Here is a 10,110-nt window from a genome sequence, read left to right on the forward strand (position 1 = left end):
TCAGTGCAGACTCTGACATGGAAGACTTGGTACTACTCTGCTCAGACACAGAATTCCCAACACCTCTCATTGTGAATGAATGAATGAATGAATGAATGAATGAATGAATGAATGAAGCAGTGTTTCTCCTTTTAACACATTTTGTAACCAAACTTGTCCCTCCAATTCAAACTAAAGACACCAGGTCTGATATCAAAGATTACAGACAGATTATAAGTGAGGTATATCAGATTTGGATCATTTACTAGTAAGGATAAGTTCATAAAACATCCCCTTCATTATCTTATTACAAAACAATTTATTTTTAAGAATATCTACTAACCAGAAAACCAAGAGCTAGTTCTCTCTCTCTGTCTCTCTGTCTCTCTCTGTCTCTCTCTGTCTCTCTCTGTCTCTCTCTCTCTCTCTCTCACACACACACACACACACAGAGAGAGAGAGAGAGAGAGAGAGAGATGAATAAATACAATAAATACATAACAGAACACAGTGAGAAAAGACAGTAAAGTAAATAGCGTGCACTTTAAAGGCATGGGGCTGTTCCAGTTCCTGGCAGAAAGGGCAAGGGTATCAAAGTTGCCATCAGCCTTGAACACTTCTATCTAAAGCCATAGCTCTTTGCAAATGGTCCCCAGGCTTTGAAACTGGTCACGCTTCTCTCCAGGTGGCGAGGCCCGTTTGTATCCCCAAATCCACTAACCAGCAATTATGGAAATCGGTACGTGTAAAGCATGGGTGGAATGGATTGATTGCTCAACATGAAGCAAACTAAAAACTGAGCTTTGCTGTTTCTCATTTCCCTGTTCTCCTTCTCTAGACAAGAAGGCACAGCCATGAGAGGGGACAAGGAAACCATCTGGGTCACAATGGCTCCAAGTTTCACATTCAGGCCTGCCATGCAAGTGAGGATTTAGAAGCACTTCTCTTAAACCAATAACTGACTGCTGCTTGCCAATTCCTCCCAGAACTTGGCATTTCTTAGAAAGCCATCCCATTGCCTTTATCCTTTTTGTCCTTTATAATGAGAATAAGAGAAAATGACGAATTGTACGTAGTCACCAGAGATATTATAGGGGTAATGGATGCAAAATGAATTGGATACAACAAAAAGAGGGAGGGGGTAGGCTTATCAAGACACTGGAGTTTCTGAGAAATGTGTACAATTAATTTCTTTTAAAAAAATACTAACATCTAGAAAGCTTAACACGTTGGCCCATAAAATGATAATAATTAAGTTTTGCTACTAGCCAAGAAATTATTTAGTAATCAGGCCTATGTTTACAGAAAGCTGATAAATTCCTAAAAAATAGCCAAGACCTATTTATTAATTAAAAAATAAAAGGAAAGAACTGTGTTAGTCCAGGAGAACAAATTAGCACTAGATGCTATGCTATCTTGACTGGAATTTCTCACCCTGGTGTTCCCATTCACCGGTCCTCTGAATCTTTGTACTGCCAGAGCAAAATCATTTCTGCAACCATAATTTTGAAAATGAAATGTGTTCAGTGAAATAATATTCTGACTAGGCACCATCCGTAAAGAAATTATCCACTGGACGCTTGATCCTGGAAGAAGAGTCTTGAAAAAGCTGTCTCAACTTTGTGAAACGGATTCTCAAGGCTGTGTCAACTCCCTGAACATGCAAATAATTTAAGCACCTGGAAAAAGGTTCAGTGCACATATCTCATGGTCAACATCATGGGCTTAGGGGAAGCCAGCCACTAGGTAAGAAGTTTGAACTGCACAGTTTCTAGGAGTCCGTTAAAGCAAAGGGGGAAAGAGGCATTTCAAATGTGCACAATTCTACCCCACCAAACATTCAAAGGATCCAGGAAGGAATGGGAATCAGATTAGCTTTCTGCTGGAGAAGGCCACCTTGCATCCCAGTAGTAAGCTCATGCCTTATTTGCCAATAAAGGTCTGGATCCATGGACTGGGCATCCAGGTGACCCCCATTTCTGCGTAAATGCTTCAGCTGGTGCCAAGGGCTGCATGCAGCTTGGAACTGGTAAGGAGGAGATTAAATGGAAGGCAAAAACACCTGCCTCAAAGCCTGTGGGGAGCTCTAGCGATTCTGACAGGCCGTTGGTGGTAATTGTCCTGTCTCATCCAATAAACCAGCTATTCCAACACTGAGAGGTTGATGCCTCCTGTCAGTTGACCGTAATTCCAATCATCTCCATCACACATATATGTTTTATTTGCATCACACCTGTACCACCTCAGAGCAGGAGAGACCAATTAAACTATGATTAGCACATATGCTGCCCAACTCTGACAAATGGCTGTTCTCAATGAAATCAAAGAACTGTGGAGAGAAAGCCAGATGACCATATAGGTGTGCGAGGATGGGACACAGTGACATTGAGAATACGGGATGCATACAAAAGAAATAGATTTCACTGCTGCTGATACATGAGGAACCCTGATAGTGTACGTTCAGACGAGGGATAATGTTTTGTTTTAAACACTCGCTACTAATAAATGAAGTAGCAAAAGGATAGGCGGGATCACGTGCCTTGACTCCACTAAGTTTAGACTGCAAGGACATCTGGACATTAGCATCTGGAAGAAATATCATCTGGCCTATTGAAACTCATGCACAAATACAGACAAGGTCATTGCAATGATGATGCATCATCTTGACTTGTCTCTGTGTCTATATTAGTAAGGACCAATGCAGCTGCTCTTAAAAATAAAACTGTTGTATCCAGTAACAACATTCTTAGTAATCAGGCCACACTCTTCCATGGAAACACTGGAGTGATAAGCAGAAGCCTCTCATCTGTATTTCTGTCAATTCTTAGGCTCCTAGCATCTTGTTCGACCAGGTAACAGAGGGGGGAAGAAGTACAATGGCAAAGGACTTCCATTCTTCTTGGCTTGGAGGAGGAAAGACAAGAAGAGCTCTGAGACCACATCTTTCTGTGAGGCAATTAATGGTACCTTTATTTATAGTGCTGTAGCTACTGGTAAGCTATCCATGCTTCTGTAAATAACCCCCACTCATGCTTCTCAGAGCAACCCTAATGAAACTCAATGAAAGAAACACACGTGTGCACGCACATCTGTGCATACATACATGAAACTAGAAGAAGGATGAATATGGAAGGGCTACGGGATTAGTGGGCATGGGAAGGAGATAACTGTGGGTAATGGGGAATGACCATGATCAAAATGTATCAGGTACATTGAAATGTCATAGTGAGCCCTACTACAATAAACATTTATTTTAAAAGAAAGAGAATGTCTTCTTAAAATGCAGATCAAGGAAATAATATCCCTACCCCTTTAAAAGAATGGCCAGGCACATAGCCACACCTAAATGGAAAGAAAACTTGTCTATGTCCTCCCAAAGGTAACCAGACATTGTGGAAATAGCAGTCTTAAATTTTGTGAACAGTCTTTTCTACAATAGCATATTCTTTCTTCTTTTAAAGATTTATTTATTTTACATATATGAGTACACTGTAACTGTCATTAGACACACCAGAAGAGGGCACCAGATCCCATTACAGATGGTTGTGAGCCACCATGTGGTTGCTGGGAATTGAACTCAGGGCCTCTGGAAGAGCAGTCAGTGCTCTTAACCGCTGAGCCATGTCTCCAGCCCCTGGGCATATTCTCTTGTATGAAAGTGGCTACCCAGGAGTTGTTTTGAGATGCCAATCATTTCAGCCTGTAGTTTCCCATTGTACTTGGGTTATTATGACACACTGCCCTGCTTCTCCATCAGTAATGGCTTCATGCGACTGTTCTTCAAGATGCGGGAGGAAAAGTGACCAATGAAGATATCTCATAACGTACTGTTGGGAGAGGGAATATGACATTATCACCTTTCTACCAAAGAAAGACAGTGTCACCGCCCATAACCTTCCCTTCAGCTTTGGTCCTGTTCAGTAATACTGGTTAGTGTTAAGTGTTAGATTTTGTTACAGAAACTTGGAATCCAGCACCCACATAAGAAGCTGTGTATAGCATGCACACTATGGAGGGTAGAGACAGGAGGATGGCTTCCAGCTTAGTTTCAGTTTCACAGAAAGATGGATTCAAAGGAATAAGAGTGGAGGAAAAAACATAGAACGGAACACACCACAGCATCCTCTGGCCTCCATGCATGCACACAGGTAGACTGACATGTATATTGGCACAGACAGGTAAACTACACACACACATGTGAAGCAAAAGACTTGTCTGATAGACACCCGGTAGAAGTTTATGTCACTCAAGTAGAGAAAATGAAGCCAAGTGCCATTCACACAGGGGGGAAATGTCAAATATTTTAACCATGAATTAGAAAACTCCCAGAGTCTATTTAAAAGGAAATCTGGTCGTTTGTGCTTCCATGAAATATAATATTTGTGTCATAAAAACAAAGAGTTTGTAAGCGACCGCTTTTGTCCAGATTAAGGATCTGGAGTTTCAACTTCTAAAATGCAGAATGGAAAGCTCTGTTGATTATGGAGTCTGCTTTCCTAGTCAGCATCCACCAAAAGCAGCAGCAGAAAGTGCCTCTGTTGCACAGTTCTGCTGACTTATGATCCCAACTTTGCCAATGCTCATCTGCTTCTAGGCACAGCTGTTTTCAAATGGAATAGTGCTTTATGCAGACAGTGCCAGCCTGCCTGGCCTCAGAGCAAGAGGAGAGAATTTGGGCAATCGATATTTTATAGTTGGAGCCAAGATTCTGGGCCATCACCTGCAAATTCAGAGTCCCATGATCTGGTCCTTGCTGAAATACACAGCCACAAGCAGATCTTAGAGAAATGCTATGACAGCCCAACTGTCTAGGTCTTTGGTGTCGTCTTTGAGCCTGTCAAGAAGTTGAACAAACTGCAGTATAATGAGGAAGGCACTGGTATGCACGGTGCCTTCTCCACCTTTGCCCAAGCTGGAAGAAAAAAACTGTACCCACACTGATGATTACAGGATTTGAATCTGTGCGACTTTGATGTAGCTGTTTTGCTATCAAGATCAGCAACTCAGAGCACGTATTTTAAATATGTGTTGCTTTTATACAGAGGACAGAAAAGATATCTGATTCCTTACTTAGAATTACAAGTGGTTGTGAGATGTGTAATGTTGGTGCCAGAAACGGAACTTAGGTACTCTGCAAAAATAACAAGTACTTCTAGCTGTTGAGCCTTCTCTCTAGACCCCAGGGTACACACACACAGACATGCGTGCTCACACACACACACGTACACACACATGTGTGTGTGTGTGTACGTGTGTGTGTGTGTGTGTATCCTAAATGAACTATGTAACCACAAGAACTGACTTTGTAGAACACTTAGAAGAGAGCGTAATATCAGAGCAAGAGAGATAGGCATTAACGATAGTAAGACCTGTGAAGGGTCACATTCCCCATGGGGCTTAACAGTCTTTCACAGTATCAGCACTCCCCTTGTCCTCTTCTTGATGAATGCCAATTGCTATAGTTCTACATCTCCCTGGACCTTCTACAGCTAGGATCTAATCCAAAATGCCAAGTATGAATTGTGTTTCAAAGCCATGGCTCTGGAGTGAGTGTACTTTTGTTTGTTACACACTATTATCACTTACTGAATAGCAGACAATTACTCTATTGTATGTTATCTCTTATGCCTAATTCGGATACCAAAAGATAAAATATAAAGACATAAATCTGGGTCCGTGTGTGTGTGTGTGTGTGTGTGTGTGTGTGTGTGTGTGTGTGTGTGTGTGTACCCTGGGGTCTAGAGAGAAGGCTCAACAACTAGGAGCACTTGCTGTTTTTGCACACCTGTGGCACCTAGAGGACAACCTTGGGTGTCATCTTTGACAATGTTATCTGTTTCCTTTGAGATAGAGTCTCTCACTGGATTAGAGTTCTCCAATTGTGTAGGTTAGGTGGCTACTGAGCTCCATCTGTTTCCGGCTTACTAGCACTGGCCTCACAGATGCTACTACGCCTGCCCTTTGTACATGGGCTCTGGGATTTGACCTCATGTCCCATGTGATTGTGAGACAAACACTTTATTGACTAAACTACTTATACCAACCCATCTATTCATTTAAAACAATTTTAAATTTAAGACATTTTCAATTAAATTTAAGCACACACACACACTACACCTGCATTTGAGAATTTATACTAGTTTGTGTATGGTGTGTGGAGGCCAGAGGTTGATTTTGGGTGTCTGCTTTCAACTGCTTTCTTTCTGAGGAGGGGTCTCTTGGTGAATCTGAAAGACATTAATTTGGCTATACTGGCTGTCCAATGAGCTCCATGTCTCTGCCCCAACTCCAATGTCAGCACTGGAGTTGCAGGCGTACACTACTGAGATTCACTTTTTATATGGGTTATGGAGGTGTAAACTCGGGTTTTCTGGTCAACACTTTACAAACTGTGTCATCTCACCATCAAAATGTATACCCTTAAAAAGTTAGTAGGGCTTGGATGTGGTACCAAGTATTAAACTGTTTCTGTTTATCCTCCTTTTCTAAAATTGTGTTTATAGTAAACACACATTATTAGTGTACCAAGAAGATGATTGTATTCATTATACAATGAACCTAAGTGTTAAGCAGCAGTTTTAATGGAGTGATTCTTGATAAATCCGAAATAGCTAGATCTTTCATTTTTCCTCTAAATATTGAAAAATAACTAAACTTGATTTAAAATTCAGTAAATAGGCTTAATTTTAAATATAGATTAGTGTAGTGAAATATAGAGTCCACATGCCATGCCCCATGCAGTCATTTGATTCTATTCCTTCAGACCTTCACAGGCTGGTGGCTGGCTCCCTCGAAGAGCCAGATTACCTTCTAAATCAGATTCCATGCTGGTACCAAGATATATTCCTCTTTGGTTTGCCACAAAACCATCCTTCTACTGGAATGTTTTTTAACAAGTTATTGAACCACAGAAAGGACATTGCTTTCAAAGCTGTTGTCTAGTCCAAGAGCTCTGTTGGGATTCTTGGCTCATTCTCTGGAAGCCCTGACACAAAATCAGCAGACAGAGGGCAGACCCACTTTGTGATGGCGCCCTGTGCAGAGAGTACATCAGCCAGCCCACTCATTAAAGAAGTTCTAGAAGATAAGAAACCCCATGCCACAAGATTGACAGTAACCCCAAACAACCTGGGAAGCCCTCTGCACCATGCAGACAAGGGAGCAGGCCGTAGACAGCAGAAATTCCCAAAAGGAATCAAAGCTATGGTACAGGGGGAATATTCTGGAGACAACACAAAACTCTGAGGTTGCTAGTAAGAAAATTAATGAAGTGCAAGTGGACAACTGGTTTGCTCTCCACTTCCAAAGCAACTGCAGTATGTTCTTAAAGACAAAGCTTAAAGGTATTCCTACAAATAAAGTGAGAGATAGCCCCAAAAAACAAATTGTGTCGGTACTGGAACAAGGCAAAGGTTGTGTAAACTCCTGGCCTCCTGCAGTCAGCTTCTGAATCATGACATAAAGTCTACACAGCTAGGAACACCTCTGAGAATTTATAGGAGGGTATCTTCAGAGTTTAAGTGAGTAGCGGAGACACACCTTGAATATGTATGACACCATCCCATCAGATGTGGTAGTGAATAAAATTAAAAAGAGAAAGCCCTCACTGAGGACTACATTTCATGGTACCAAAAAGTGTCATACAAGCCTGTAAGGGAGAGAAGCAAACAATAGTCCTACCTAGCTCTGATGCCTATGAACTCACAACAACAGGCACAGGGCAATAACCCCCAGGATGCAATAGTGTCACACACATTTTGGCAGTAAACAACAGCTCTCTAATTTGACTTCCACTCTGCTCAACAAGAGAAAAATGCCTGCTGCTAGAAACCTAGCCAGTTACCTATTGAAGTTATGGATCTTGGAGGAAAACCAGCAACCACCACCTTATTAAACCAGTATGACCCCTAAGTGCATTCTAAATATTTATCTTATACTAGACAGATAAGTATAGCTGTTATACCTTAACAAAGAAACTTCTCCTCAAACAGACGAACACCAGTACATTAAATCATAACTGGTCTTTGGTACGGAGAACACAGTGATTGTGTTCGTCCACCTCCAAGAGATCCATCTACAATACAACTAAGGTTCTGGTAACATCACAGAAGAAGGTACAGAAAGAATGGGTAAGATCCAAAGGAACGGGATTTTTGCTGTGAAATCGTGTCTCCTAGAAATGTCAGGGAAGCAACACCCACACGGTCTCTGTAACATCACTTCCTAAACCAGGAAGACACCAATAGACATGCTATCATCAAAGGAGAAATCTCATGGGTCCCTAGCCCTAGATAAAGAACTACAGGCAACTAAGGAATGTCAAGAACAAGAGAAAATAAACATCCCAGCAAAGAGTCCCCCAACTCATTACCCAACATCAAATGGTCAGTCCTGAAATCATATAAATACAAATAAGATTATACAAACTGAGAAGATTGAATTTATATATTCATATCAACATTTAACAAAGAAGAGGCCAAGAGGCTATGAGAGCAAGAGGAAGGTACGCCAGTGGGGTTCGAAGGAGGAAAGGCAAAGAGGAAATGATGTCATTATATTTTTTTAAAGATTTATTTATTTCATGTATAAAATACTTGAGTGCACTGTAGCTGTCTTCAGACACACCAGAAGAGGGCACCAGATCTCCTTATAGTTTGTGAGCCACCATGTGGCTGTTGAGAACTGAAGTCAGGACCTCTGGAAGAGCAGTCAGAGCGCTTAACCCCTGAGCCAATGTAATTATATTTTAATTTCAAAGAACTAATTATAAAAGGAAAAGGGCCAGGAGCGGCAGGACCCCTGCCTGAGACACCACCAGAACCTGAAGGAAACAGACCGGATAAACAGTTCTCTGCACCCAAATCCCGTGGGAGGGAGAGCTGAACCTTCAGAGAGGCAGACAGGCCTGGGAAACCAGAAGAGACTGCTCTCTGCACACACATCTCGGACGCCAGAGGAAAAAGCCAAAGACCATCTGGAACCCTGGTGCACTGAAGCTCCCGGAAACGGCGGCACAGGTCTTCCTGGTTGCTGCCGCTGCAGAGGGCCCGTGGGCAGCACCCCACGAGCGAACTTGAGCCTCGGGACCACAGGTAAGACCAACTATTCTGCTGCAAGAAAGCTGCCTGGTGAACTCAAGACAAAGGCCCACAGGAACAGCTGAAGACCTGTAGAGAGGAAAAACTACACGCCGGAAAGCAGAACACTCTGTCCCCGTAACTGACTGAAAGAGAGGAAAACAGGTCTACAGCACTCCTGACACACAGGCTTATAGGACAGTCTAGCCACTGTCAGAAATAGCAGAACAAAGTAACACTAGAGATAATCTGATGGCGAGAGGCAAGCGCAGGAACCCAAGCAACAGAAACCAAGACTACATGGCACCACCGGAGCCCAATTCTCCCATCAAAACAAACATGGAATATCCAAACACACCAGAAAAGCAAGATCTAGTTTCAAAATCATTTTTGATCATGATGCTGGAGGACTTCAAGAAAGACGTGAAGAACTCCCTTAGAGAACAAGTAGAAGCCTACAGAGAGGAATCGCAAAAATGCCTGAAAGAATCGCAAAAATCCCTGAAAGAATTCCAGGAAAACATAAATAAACAAGTAGAAGCCCATAGAGAGGAGACACAAAAATCCCTGAAAGAATTCCAGGAAAACATAAATAAAGAAGTAGAAGCCCATAGAGAGGAGACACAAAAATCCCTGAAAGAATTCCAGGAAAACACAATCAAACAGTTGAAGGAATTAAAAATGGAAATAGAAGCAATCAAGAAAGAACACATGGAAACAACCCTGCATATAGAAAACCAAAAGAAGAGACAAGGAGCTGTAGATACAAGCTTCACCAACAGAATACAAGAGATGGAAGAGAGAATCTCAGGAGCAGAAGATTCCATAGAAATCATTGACTCAACTGTCAAAGATAATGTAAAGCAGAAAAAGCTACTGGTCCAAAACATACAGGAAATCCAGGACTCAATGAGAAGATCAAACCTAAAAATAATAGGTATAGAAGAGAGTGAAGACTCCCAGCTCAAAGGACCAGTAAATATCTTCAACAAAATCATAGAAGAAAATTTCCCTAACCTAAAAAAAGAGATACCCATAGACATACAAGAAGCCT

Source organism: Rattus norvegicus, chromosome 10, assembly GCF_021556685.1.
Source record: "Rattus norvegicus strain SHRSP/BbbUtx chromosome 10, alternate assembly SHRSP_T2T, whole genome shotgun sequence".
In the NCBI taxonomy this organism is placed as follows: domain Eukaryota; kingdom Metazoa; phylum Chordata; class Mammalia; order Rodentia; family Muridae; genus Rattus; species Rattus norvegicus.